General features: G+C 31.2%; 1 protein-coding gene across 2 annotated transcripts in view; it reads right to left on the reverse strand.

Moving 5' to 3' along the window:
* LOC129919935 (WAS/WASL-interacting protein family member 2) overlaps positions 1–7621 on the reverse strand; it is a 46762-nt gene extending 39141 nt beyond the window's left edge. The window contains exon 1 of one of the 2 annotated variants that reach the window (XM_056001049.1): positions 1249–1272. The gene's annotated coding sequence lies outside the window, so the exon portion shown is untranslated. Of the gene's footprint in view, positions 1–1248; positions 1273–6879 lie in introns of those variants that run through there. The other variant, XM_056001048.1, reaches the window with a different exon arrangement.
* Positions 7622–13714: the final 6093 nt, after the last annotated feature.

Consider the following 13714-nt stretch of genomic DNA (forward strand, 5'->3'; position numbering starts at 1 on the left):
AAATGGAGGTGACAAACGATTGAAAACTTTCCATATATTCTAGCACAGATAAGAATTTCTAGGCTATAGTTTTTTTTTTAATGTTTGTCAATTATTTAGTTCCAGCTTCTGTTTGTCTGGTTGCTACACCAGGAAAAATGTATTTGAATAAAGAACAACATATGGAAGAGTAAATAACCCAGAATAGCTTCAAGACTTTCAAGAACATGTTAATAGTGGTGTTAAAGATCATACAATTTCAAAATCATTTAAAATTAAATTAAAATGTTAAAAAGCAGCCATCCCGATTTTGATTAAAAAAATATTTTTTTTAAAGTTATTAACAGACATTATTATAAAACATTATCTTGATTTCGTAAACGACTTAAATGATTTCAACAAAAAAGCTCCCAAAAAATCGTTTTTGATATCAAAATAAGGAAAAATTATGAAAACTCTTTAAAAAAATTGAAATTTTTTGGAAATCAATATTTTAAAAACGATCCAATGAATTTTGTATCCGTCCCGGGTTTGGCTTCATGGTCACCGTAGCTATATCCTATAATTCAACTAAAATTTAAAATTTTTATACCGTGTAAAATTATTTTTTTTTGTTTTTAAATAAAAGTTTGCACAGCCCTGATAAGAATATTAATATACGTTAAAAATTAAAGAACACACACCTTGCTGATATCAAGAATCATTTACTTAACTGATTTTTAATAACATTTAAATCATACACGTGATAAATATTATGATAGATAAGTAGTCAAGTTGATAATTAGCAAAAGTTGAATAATATATTCTTCATTAAACATTACCAAATGTTTCGAATAATAAATTATTCCTTTATGTCACATGTTTTATGGCACAAAATTGACCACAATCTTAATTGAAACGCAGTGACTGTCGCGACAAATAAATGATTCGTCATGTTTTTGTATTGAGGTTATTCTCATATTGTTGAAAATTCCTCTTCAACGCATAAACATTATGGCGGGTCTTTGCAATTTTGTTTTTATAAATTTGATGTTTATTTCACTACACTTTAACTAGAACTTAAGATCTTGGTATTTATAGATTAAAAAATAGCAGGGACCGAATCAGATTAAGTGATTTGTGATAATTGATTGTGAAATTTTTGTATGCTCTACAACCCACAAAACAGTGCAATGTGGCTGTCAACTATCACAAATCAAATTAGTTGATTCCTTCCCAGGTACCGAGAAAATTAAAGCATAATACGCTATATATTGTGGAGAAAAATACCTTTACTTTTAGTCTTAAGTCAAGGTATCAAAAATGTTTTAAAAACTTTTTAACAGATATGATATTCTTTTAAAGAATTAAAAAGTTATATGCGATTCACACAAATCAGGACACAACATTGCGATAGTAAAGTACTGCTTCAATTAACAGAACGCTTAAAATTTTCATCATCAGAAAAGTCCGCAAAATCTGAACAATTCTATACAAAGGACACAATGAAATTTTCTGCCGTTTAATTTGTCAAAATAAAGAATTTGCACTAAAACTGATAGAAGCACTTAGATTTTAATTTTAATGTATAAACAAATAATAAACAACTGATAATAGCTTAACATAGTATCTTCATAGATAAAGTCATAATACAGAGAAGGTACGAGTATATCTATATGTTCTACATATCAAGAATAATTTATTTATATTAAAGCTATTCAACTTACGTATAAGAAATTAATTTATTTAACTAATTGTTTTTGTTTAGACTGAACTTTAACGAATGCTACAAAGGTGTAACAGGAAAGATAATATAACTTTCGAGAGACCAAGAACAAAGAAATCAAATACAAAGAAAATAAATAAAACAAACACAATCATAAGATAGATTTGTTGATTAGCTTTTTCTGGATCAGAATATAAGTTAAGAATAATATCTTGGAAATAGATGTGTGAGGTTATTGATGACGGTGTATTTAATTCACAATTAAATAAAAAAAAAATATATAAAACCGCAAAAAAAAGTTTGGTTTTGTTGGATAACACAATAGGAAAATAGTGTTAAGTTAGGAAATTCAATTTGAATGACATTTGATATCAACTTATGGTTAATTGGACAATTTTCCTACTTAAACAAAACTCAATAGAAAATCTAAAAAGTTTAATGCACCAGCTACTTTATCTGATACTTATTTTTGAGCATCTTTAACCTCGCAAGGTCATTTTTGTTTAGATCTTTATTTGTTTGAGAATCCTTATAATAATTTATAAAAAAAGTGAAGTCTTGTGGCGTACCTCTTCTGATTACCTTTTCATTTACATCTAATCCACTCCAAAGATTAATCTAATGGAATAAAAACACTGCAGGACTGACAAATGAGATATTAATATTAATTAATACAACATAGAAAAACAGAGCAGAAAAAGAACAAACAACAGAAAGAACACAAATGACAACAGCACGTATGTAATTGGTTTGACGGTCCCCAATCTTTTAACTAACAATGCTCAATGATGCTAGATTTCGATAATCTATAGGGAACCGAAACTTTATCAGGGAAAAGGCTTCTTCTGACCATTTTTAGGAATAAACCCCAATTTTGCATTGAATATCCCGCTTTTTTAGCATTCGCACCTTGACAAGGTAGGTATTTAGTAGAGCTGTATCTACCTGTTTCTCTTTACAATACGCGTTCTACGTTCTAGAGATGAGACTTTGCTCTATGACATTACTTACATCGATACGTCCAGATACTATTTTAAGAGGATTTGCTCTTGCGTTTGACCCACTTCAGCTAGTCGTTACGTTGAGAAAACCTAAGGGTTTCTCTTTTTTAGCATATGAATTCCAACTGAGGAAATTTTTGAAGTAAATACTGGTGTAAACACTCAGAAAATTCATCTCAGACTTGTCCTAGAGAAAAAATTTTACTTGAGTGACGACTCTGAATTCCGCTTTTAGGAAAAAGACCACGTCGAATTGCACTACAAACGTTGAAAGAAAGCCAGGTTTTTTTAGAAAATACGACATGCCAACATAAACAAAGGTGTAGCTAGGTACATACATATCTTCAAAATTGGCGTTAAAAAAAGAAGGAATGCTCAGGAAATTCGTTCACCAAAGTTTATTAACGATGTTCAAGACCTACTATTAGGTACAGGATGACCACAAAGTTCTTCACAGGTTGCGACAGTACATATTTTATTATTATTAGGTATCTTTATTAGTTATAAACTAACTAAATATATATAAATTTTAAGAATTTGAGCAATAATAAATCTTGTTCATTAAGAAATATGTTAGCAAATAAATTGTTCGGTTTTTATCAGTTCTTTTACAAGTGTCAATGAAGATTGTTGTACGGATTTTGGATACCCGAAAGCTAAAAATAATACGGTTGTCTGATGACAAGTGCTGGTTTGTTTCAAGTTTATCAACTTAGAATGACATACAGATTTTAAGAATAATAATTGAAAAAAATCGTGATTCCTTAAAGCAGTGTTTTTCAAAGTGTGTGTCGTGACCCCCTAGGGTGTCGCGGCTGCAAGCCAAATAATGATAAAAAAAAAATAAATAATCCTAAATAAAAACAAAAAAACAGACAAATTCTCAATGCGAAATGTGTTTGTATGTTTTTTTAATAAATATTAAAATCTTGGATTGATCTTGTATACTTTAACGATTAAATCGTTTTCGAAGTTAAGTCTTTTTCTCTTCATAGTATGTCCAAAGTTAGGTACTAACAACCGCAAAGCTTTGTTTGCGAGCTCAGAAAACTCTCCTCTTCTCTCAATCTAGAAATTGTATTTTAAATTAAACCCATTTTTAGCATGCTAATTGCAGCTAAATCAATATGGTTTATTTTCAGTTTTAAAAACGGTAGTGATCAAGTTCAACCGAATTATTAAAAAAAGAAATCCATCTAAGTTCCATTTTTACTTTCAGAATCCATTTCTGGAAAGTAACTCAGTAGTTCTATCTTTTAATTTAATAAACTCTGTACCATAGGAATAAATGAGTTAACAAATATTGATTCTTCCGATGAATTTTCTTCAAGAAGCTTTTGAACGCAGGAAAAAGAATCAAATTTGTTTGATTGTAGAGGATTGGGCCATAACCAAAGTTTTCGAAAAAATCCTCTGATATTGTATTTTGCAGTTATAATGTATTCTTTTCTTCCTTGGAGGCTCGTATTTAGGATGTTTAAGTTGTCAAAAAGAACAGCGAGAAATGATTATTTTAGAAGCCACGGAGGGTCAGAAAATTGTTCGAATTTTCAGATTTTTTATCTTGTAAAAACACCAATGATTCAGATATTAATTTTAAACTTGTGTCAATACTTTTCCCTGGGAAACCGACCAAGTTATGAATACCAGATTTTTGCGCGATGCAGTTACGCGCGTCAAAGTTAGGAAAAACGGAAGTTACGAAAAACCGAAGTTATGAAAGACCGAAGTTACGAAAAACCGAAGTTACGAAAAACCAAAGTTACGAACACCAAAGCTGTGAAACGATGTTCTTTGGTTGGCAACCATTGAGATGAACGATATACTGGAGGAACGTACCAAAAAGCTAGAGCGTATAAGTTGAGTCAAGGCAAGAAAAAAATTGTATGGGACGGGGGTGTCTATTCCCCTCCGTTTAGCCGGGAGGGGGGATTTTCCAAAAAAAATGACTTAATTTGGAAAACCGAAGTTACGAAAAACCAAAGTTACGAACACCAAAGCTATGAAACGTTGTTCTTGGGTTGGCAACCATTGCGAATAACGATATACTGGAGGAACGTACCAAAAAGCTAGTGCGTATAGGTTGAGTCAAGGCAAGAAATAAATTGTATGGGACGGGGTGTCTATGCCCCTCCGTTTAGCCGGGAGGGGGGATTTTCCAAAAAAATTACTTAATTTGGAAAAAAATTATTTAAAATCAACGGTTACACCAAAAGTAAAGTACTTTTCGTATCTTTTAATTTGTTTTTAAATATAGCTGTTTAATTGACTAGTTTAAAAAAAAAATTAGTTTTCAAAATCAAAATTTTGAAAAAAAAAGTGAAAAAATAAATTTTGAACTTATTTCTTTCAAAATTTTATGTAATTAAGTGCTAATTTAAATTACATAATTTAATGTTCTTATTTGTTTTTAAACTAAAATTGAAAACTGGATCCAAAAACGTCTTGTCGTTTTCGATAAATAAAAAAAAAAAAAACTACTTTTTTTACAAAAAAGCCATATATTTTTTTTTGAAAATTAATTTTTCAAAAACTGTTCCATTAAACTGATTTATTTAAAAACAATATACAACAACAAGTCGTTTGCCTTACAAAAAAGTACAGTACGATATTTTGATATTTTAATAATTTTTTTTCCAAATTAAGTCATTATTTAAACGGAGGGGAATTATAGACACCCCGTCCAATACAATTTTTTCTTGACTTGACTCAACCTATACGCTCTAGCTTTTTGGTACGTTCCTCCAGTATATCGTTCATCTCAATGGTTACCAACCAAAGAACATCGTTTCACAGCTTTGGTGTTCGTAACTTTGGTTTTTCGTAACTTCGGTTTTTCGTAACTTCGGTCTTTCATAACTTCGGTTTTTCGTAACTTCGGTTTTTCGTAACTTTGATGCGCGTAACTCTGTCGCGCATAACTCTAGTATTCATAACTCCGTTACCATTTCCTTTTCCCTTTGACAGCAAACTGACCTCTCATGTGTGGTTAAAAAAGATTATTGTGGAGTGAACCCATTTCATAGCCTACAATTTTAAATAAGGCCTTGCCTTTTATAAAGTTCACTTCTCTCAATAATGGAGGCATTACTTTCGATGCAAGAACTTGTCTATGAAGGAAGCAATGTGTTCATAAAAAGTTTGGCATTATGAGTTTCAATTATGCAATTAGTTCAATTTGTTGGTTAAAGCTTTGGCACCATCGCTACAACAAACAAAACATTTTGTCCAATCTATTTTGCAGTCGTTACAGCCTTCTTTAAGATCGTGTGGTACAAACACTGGCATGTTTAGCTAGTTGATTTCGAAAAGGCATTCGATAGACAACCACGAGATCTGATATGGGTATCCCTGAGACAGCGAGAGCTTCTGGAAATTAACGCACGGATGATCACGGCAAGTAAAAACAAAGATGCCAACGGGAGTGACTGAAGAGTTCCCAATCAATTCGGTGTAGACCAAGAAAGTGTCTTGACTCCTTTGCTCTTTATCACAGCCCTTGACTTTCTGGTTGACGAAAATCCGAAAGTGAATCAGTTATTCTTTGCAAATGATAAGCGAAAATCTATGTGAAGTTGTCCTTTTCACAAGTTACATAAATCTTTACCCAACAAAAGCTTTTGTAATTTTTACATCTTAATTTACATCTCGTCAGCTTGTTTACAACTTGCAAGAACCAATGGATTTTATGTTGAACTTCAATATTAACAACAATTTTAATATTATTTTTTGTTAAATATTTAAAATTTCTGAAACAACATGAATACAATTCAACTTAATTTAACAGAGACCTTTAGCTAATCTGAACAGGTAAGTATTAAAAGTTTGGTAAGTATTAAAAACAAAAAAACTTGTTTTAACAAACTTATGGTTTCCAGCTTCTGACAATCATTGCCTTCCTGAGTCTAGGCAGTAAATAATTAATTAATTACCTAGTTATTAGTCATTCTCTTGTTTAAATTATAAAACATGGATATAAAATATAAACTTTGATTACATAGATAAAATTAAATTAAAATTCATATTTTGATGCAATTTTCATACCAGGAATGTTTGTATGTACATATATACCCCTTCTGTGGATTATGATCTGTTTAAATGGTTTGAATAAAATTCAGTCGCTACGCCTATGCGATGTATAGCTATCTTAATTAAATGCTCATTCGCCCAATTAATGAGTAACACACCACTCACCTTGAATGTTGCTTTTATTTGCTGCTGCTGTTTTTAGTTTCTTCAAATTATTCGCACTTTTTAGATAATCTTGATTGAATCTGCTTATTCAACGAATTTTAATTCAGAAAACATGCACAGAAACAGAAAACGGTGACACAAAAAAAAAAAAACTGAGGAACTGAAAATTGACTTTAGATTTCTATTTCAATAGATTTCGAATAAATATTTAATTAAGAACCAAATGAAACAACTTGAAAAAAATACTCCACAGACTTTATTTGATGTACAAATATATTTTTTTTTTCTAAAGAAATTTCACATTTTCTTGATTCTTTGTTAAGTTTGCAACGCGAGTTTTTTGCTCTTTTTGTTTTCTTTTTTTTTATCTTAAATTATTGAAATCACTTTTGGTGTGGAATTGCTATTTGAGGTTTTCATGGTTTAAATGATATTCTAAATATTTATTATTTTCTTCGAGAATTGCACAATTAACTGTTAACAAGAAGGCGAATACATTTTTGTGCAAAAAAATGTTTTGAGGAAATTTTGCATTTTTTTTTTCACACAAAAAAAATGCATGGAGACACAACTACGAACTAGTAAAAAAAGCAGAGGAAAAATAAAGATGGTTTTTTTTGACGTTCTCCGGATTTATTTGACATTCGAATCGAAGTGAAAATTCAACTCTTTTTTTTTCCAAAAATGAAATACTTGGAATGTTGAAATGGCACTGTCTCAGAACACCTTTGCTGTTTCGTTTAGGACTGTGTTTTTTGGTGCAAAATTGCGTGTGGTAGAGTGAGAAAAAAATTGTTGAATTTTGCAACAGAAAGAAGTTGCCGAAGGAATGAAATGGAAATTTTTTAAGATGGCGAACAGCTGAGAACGGATTTCGTTAAAAAATTATGGATTTGTGTTTACAATACAGGGTGTTTTATGAGAAATGTTGCAAGCAATCAAATTTCGCCGATGCTTTTCTTTGGGAATATTTATTAAAAAAAAAAACAGAAAATAAGTTTTAAAGCAAATACAAAACAAATTCAATTTCGTTCAAGATTTCGTTAACGAAATTTTGTATATAAAATTTCGTTTCGCTTCAGCTGCGTACAAGGCTTAAAGCCATTATTTTTGAAAGTAGTATAACGGCCATATTATTCACTAGTTTAAAAAATACATCTGGATGTAAAATTTTCAAATGTCGGTTTAAGTCCGATTTAAAGATCGAATTTCAATCTAGTTCTATGATAATACCAGATCGATGAATCGAATTGAAATAGAACCGAAAACACAATTTTTCTTTTAAATATATTTACAGTAAAATAGAAAAATCTAATCAAAAACAAAGCGCAAGTAAAACTAGATATCATAATACATACATACAGTGAATTTGCAAATAAGAAGACAATCACACACAATTTCCACCATAAATTATATCTCGAGTTTTCAATTCGCCGAGTCGGATAGAGGTATTCATGAAAACAAAAAAATCAAAATCAAAACTAAATCTTAAATGTAGCCCGGTTTAAGTCCAAGTTAAAGATCGAATTTCATCTAGTTCTATGATAATACCATATCGAGGAATCGAATTGAAATAGAATCGAAAACACAGTTTTCTTTTAAGTTTATTGACAGTAAAATAGAAAAAACACAAAAGGGCAAAAGAAAAAAAATAACATGATAATGTATATACAATAAGTTTGGAAATAGGTATATATGCATGTTTTCTATTTGATTCAGCTCCCCGATTTGGATCTGAGCGTGTAACCCGGATTCAACTTGGATTCAAATCGCCTTATATACCCCGTTTGTATGAATGATTTAAAGATCGAATTGAATCTGAATTGAAATTTCGATCCAGGTATATGACTATACAGGGTGTCCCAAAAGTTAACGTCGAAACGAAAACGGTAGATAGGGTAGGTGGTGACAGTTATCAGAAAAATTATAAAAAAATCGCAGCCATATAGTTTGTGAGTTATGGGCATTTGAAAAAAAGTCGAAAAAATGGTCACCCTGTGATGGGTTTTTATGTGCTGTGGCTTTAAATCATAATTTTTCTCATTTTTTTTTAACAACCCTGCTACCAAATGCATTCAAAATATTTAAATCAGCTGCATCAGTTTTAAAGCAAATAATACTTTTTTGTCCAACTAAATACTAACAAATTTTACATGACTCTAATTCAATGGACCCTAGTGTAGAAAAAATGCACTACGATGTTTCGGCAAGTTACCTAAAAAGTTGGTGTGTTCAATTCTCTTTTCAAAATGGTATAACATTGTTGAGAATATTCCACAAATAACCGAGATAAATTTTTTTTCTTAAGAAATCCGTCTTTTTTATTAGGTAATTTTTCCATATTATTTAAGTTTTGTACCCTTTCAGAATCCTTCAGAATACAAAAGGTCATGTGTTAATTGTTGTACTAGATCTACTCATTAGTAAACTACCACCTCCAATGGAACGGGGCTTTTATAGAAAGAAACACTATTTTGCTCTGTAAATTTCGAGAAAATGCAATTCATTTTAATTTCCACATTTTGATTTGTTTTTTTTTTGTCTTTGGGAATGACAGATGATAAAAGATTTGACTTCTGTTTGCTTTGTTTATATCAGATTTTCCTTTTCGAAGTTTCATAACAGAATTTTATAAAAGTTCGAACTCCTGAATACCAATTATAAAAGATCTTTTATGGTTGAGATCTTTTATCATTAGGTGTGTTTTTTATTACCACCGGGCTTAACTGAACAAAAAAACGCCTCGGGGCTTAGCGAGAAAAACTGGCAGCACTGCATATTAAATGTTCCGAAATCAGCTGACACAAACAAAATATAAAGTTGTTATATTTTTCGCTTTTGGGGTTTCTTGTGTGTTTTTGAAAAAAAAGTTTAATTAACTACAGTAGGTGGCCACATGATTATGACCGATGAAATTTTTCACAAATTTTTTACCCTAAAAACTAATTTTATTTTATTTTTTCTGTACAGTAATTATTATTACTGCTTTCTACTATAACGCTAGAGTGTCACGTACTTCCTAAGTAAGAAAAATTAAAGAATAAACAGGCTTGGTAATTTTCCAGGGATGGATTCCACAAATAACGCTCTTTGTGGTTTTTTAGCGAAATGCTGCAGAAAACCTCATGCCAACTGGTGGAAAAGCTTAAAGGTGAGTGGCTGAATCATTACAAGCACGGAACATAAGCTCATTCAGGTTAAAATAGAGTTTCCAAAAGAATACAGGCAGTTTTGCAACAAAAGGAAAACACACGAAATATTGAAAAAATGGTGGTCTCCTCTATCGTCATCAATTTTTTTGACTTTGTTTCCTTAAACAAAAAATTAGTATTGGCATAATGTTTTATACAACCGTACATTATGCCAATACTAATTTTTTGTTTAAGGAAACAAAGTCAAAAAAATTGATGACGATAGAGGAGACCACCATTTTTTCAATATTTCGTGTGTTTTCCTTTTGTTGCAAAACTGCCTGTATTCTGGTGGTCTCCTCTATCGTCATCAATTTTTTTGACTTTGTTTCCTTAAACAAAAAATTAGTATTGGCATAATGTTTTATACAACCGTACATTATGCCAATACTAATTTTTTGTTTAAGGAAACAAAGTAAAAAAAAATTGATGACGATAGAGGAGACCACCATTTTTCAATATTTCGTGTGTTTTCCTTTTGTTGCAAAACTGCCTGTATTCTTTTGGGAACTCTATTTTAACCTGAATGAGCTTATGTTCCGTGCTTGTAATGATTCATCCACTCACCTCTAAGCTTTTCCACCAGTTGGTATGAGGTTTTCTGCAGCATTTCGCTAAAAACCCCAAAGAGCGTTATTTGTGGAATTCATCCCTGGAAAATTACCAAGCCTGTTTATTCTTTAATTTTTCTTACTTAGGAAGTACGTGACACTCTAGCGTTATAGTAGAAAGCAGTAGTAATAATTACTGTACAGAAAAAATAAAACAAAATTAGTTTTTAGCGTAAAAAATTTGTGAAAATTTTCATCGGTCATAATCATGTGGCCACCTACTGTATTAAATAAATATTTAAAATAATAATTGTCCTTCCAAACATCAGTTTTGATGTTTTTAAACAAATTCTAAACAATTTACGAACAAGTTGAGTTGGTAGCACAGATTTAAATCTGTTGAAAAAGTTAAGCCCAAAGAATTCTCCGGGCTTAACAGCTAAGCCCAAGGGGCTAAAGTGTTGTTGCATTTAACATGTAAATTCCTTAGCCCCGACTGCGTTTTTTTTTGTCCAGTTAAGACCGGTGGTAATAAAAAACACACCTATTCATAACAGAAAATTCATAGCAGAATAAAAGATTTGGCAGAATAGGCCCAAATACTTCTGATGGTATGTTTTTGTTAACATGTAGTTCGCTGTTGACTTTGGAGACTTCAACATTTTTCGTTTCGCTTCAGCAGCGTACTAGACTTAACGGAAAAAATATTCATGTGAATGCCAACTCGAAAAGCTGAACATGAAGGAACTTTACAAATATACTATACTCATACTCCGTAAAAAAAATACAATAGGGGTATTCACGATTTGATGCAAATGGTCTTGTATCGTTGTAAAAGTGCAACCCAAGTAACAATTTAGCTTTCGAGTGTAACATTTTCTTAAAATAAAACAACCAAATACACAGACTACAACTTTTTTTACACTCTTACACTTTTGCTATACCCTATAACCCTATTGCAAGAATAAAATACAATGATGCAAAATTTGTCTGTTGTAGTTGTAGTAGTCGAAAAACAAAATTTTGCAATTTTATACCTTTTTGTTGCACCTGATCGTGAATACCCCTAATAACAACAAAAGTCATTTAAGTCAAAATAAAAAATTCAAAATTAATTTAAAATCAAGAAAAATCAACAAAAAATAATTTTAAAAGCAAGAAATAAATGAATTAGAAGTGAAAAAACCATCAACACTGCTCTTGGAGTCAAGAAAAATGCACAGGACAGTAAAAAGTAAGTGCTTTGTATATCAATTCCAAAATTTATATACAAAGGTAAGTGACAAATGAGTGAAAACTCTCCAATTTTTCGCTAGAGCTGCGTACCGAAAAACGAAAAGCAATAAACGAAATTTTTCGTTCAAGATTTCGTTAACGAAATTTTGTATGGAAAACAATTTTATATGAAAACAATTTTAATGTATGATGTATGTAAGTGCCGGGCTACACGGTGATTTTTCAATCGCCTAACCAGTCAGGTTGTAGGCAAGAGGGGTGAGGATTTTCCTCTTTTTGACGTTTGTTCCTAGAAAATGTGAATTGGAACGTGATTGGGCACAACACTGTGTAGCCAGGCCCTAATGTATGTGATGTGTATCATCTATGAAATAGGGCCCAGTAAATAAATATTCCCAAAAGCCGTGGCTACACAGTGTTGTGCCCCAATCACGTCCCAATTTACATTTTCTAGGAACAAACGTCAAAAAAAGGAAAATCTTCACTCTCACTCACGTTCCACTTTTACATTTTCTAGGAACAAATGTCAAAAAGAGGAAAAATTGAGCAATGGAACTGTACTGCCCTCAGAAAATTCAGTTCCCTTCGTGGTCATCTTCCCCCTTCACTCTTCATCCTTCATGCCCACAAATTTACTGCTTAAGGCTTAACTACATTCACCACTTTTTCAAAAAGTACAAAAGTGAAAATATTTTTTTTCTATCTAGTGCAATTGTTTTGTGAAAAAGAGTATACAAATTGTTTTTTAGACCAAAAAATAAGCTTTCTGCATCATTTCTTTTAAATTTTTTGTCCGAAAATCTATACAAAAATGCGTTTGAAAATTTTCACTTTTGTACTTTTTCACTTTTTGAGCCAATGTAGTTAACCCTTTAGGAGATTGAAAAATCACCGTGTAGCCAGGCACTAGCCCGGCACAAAGGAACCCAGCTACTGTGTAGCCACGAGCTACGTTCTTTTTCTAACAATAGTCAACTATGGTTGTTATGTCAAAAAATATTGTTGATTTGTCATTGTTAGAAATTGTTGGGTTTTTTACAAATCATTTAGGAACGATTTATTGTAAGAAATTGTTGAACTGTCAAACCATAAAAAAAATTGTTTTCAGAATACAATTTTTTGCATAATTGTAACAAAAAATCATGTTTTTTTTAATCAAAATAAATTTTATCGCATTATTAAATTACAAAAATATCTTTTTATTTTCATTTTTTCCGCTTATTTCAAAAGAAAAAAAATCTTTGAGTTCGTTTTGTAAACAAAACATCCACTTTGACACATCAACAATCTCATGAATGTTCAACTCATATCATGGAGGTGAGTTGGAAATAGTTACGATTTGTAACTATTAGACACTTCAAAATGAGTTTAGGAACGATGTTCATCTTTCAAATAGTTACAAATCGTAACTATTTTGTAGTTTAAGCCTGGTACGCTGCTCGCGCTAAATTTTAGCTCCCATACAAATTATCGAAAATTTTTAGCCGAGATAAAATGGATCCCATACAAGTTATCGATAACTTGTATGGGAATTTTATCTCAGCTAAAATTTAGCGCGAGCAGCGTACCAGGCTTTAGGAACGACAAAAGTTAACGATAGTTAACAATAGTTAACTATTGTTAGAAAAAGAACGCACCTACGGCCTATCATGGATCTCAGGCATGGTATAAAAAGAGAAGGTATGATCATTAGAAAAATCTCAGTATCGAGAACTGTCAAAACTTATGGCTACCATTGTATATATATTTCTATAGTACTATCATGAAGTCGAATTTAGTATTAGTTCATGTCGCCACTTTTTTGAGGTGGCGCTCAGTGTGTTTTTTTCATACAAATTCTGATTTTTCAAGTCACCA

Source organism: Episyrphus balteatus, chromosome 4 (assembly GCF_945859705.1).
Source record: "Episyrphus balteatus chromosome 4, idEpiBalt1.1, whole genome shotgun sequence".
Taxonomy (NCBI): Eukaryota; Metazoa; Arthropoda; class Insecta; order Diptera; family Syrphidae; genus Episyrphus; species Episyrphus balteatus.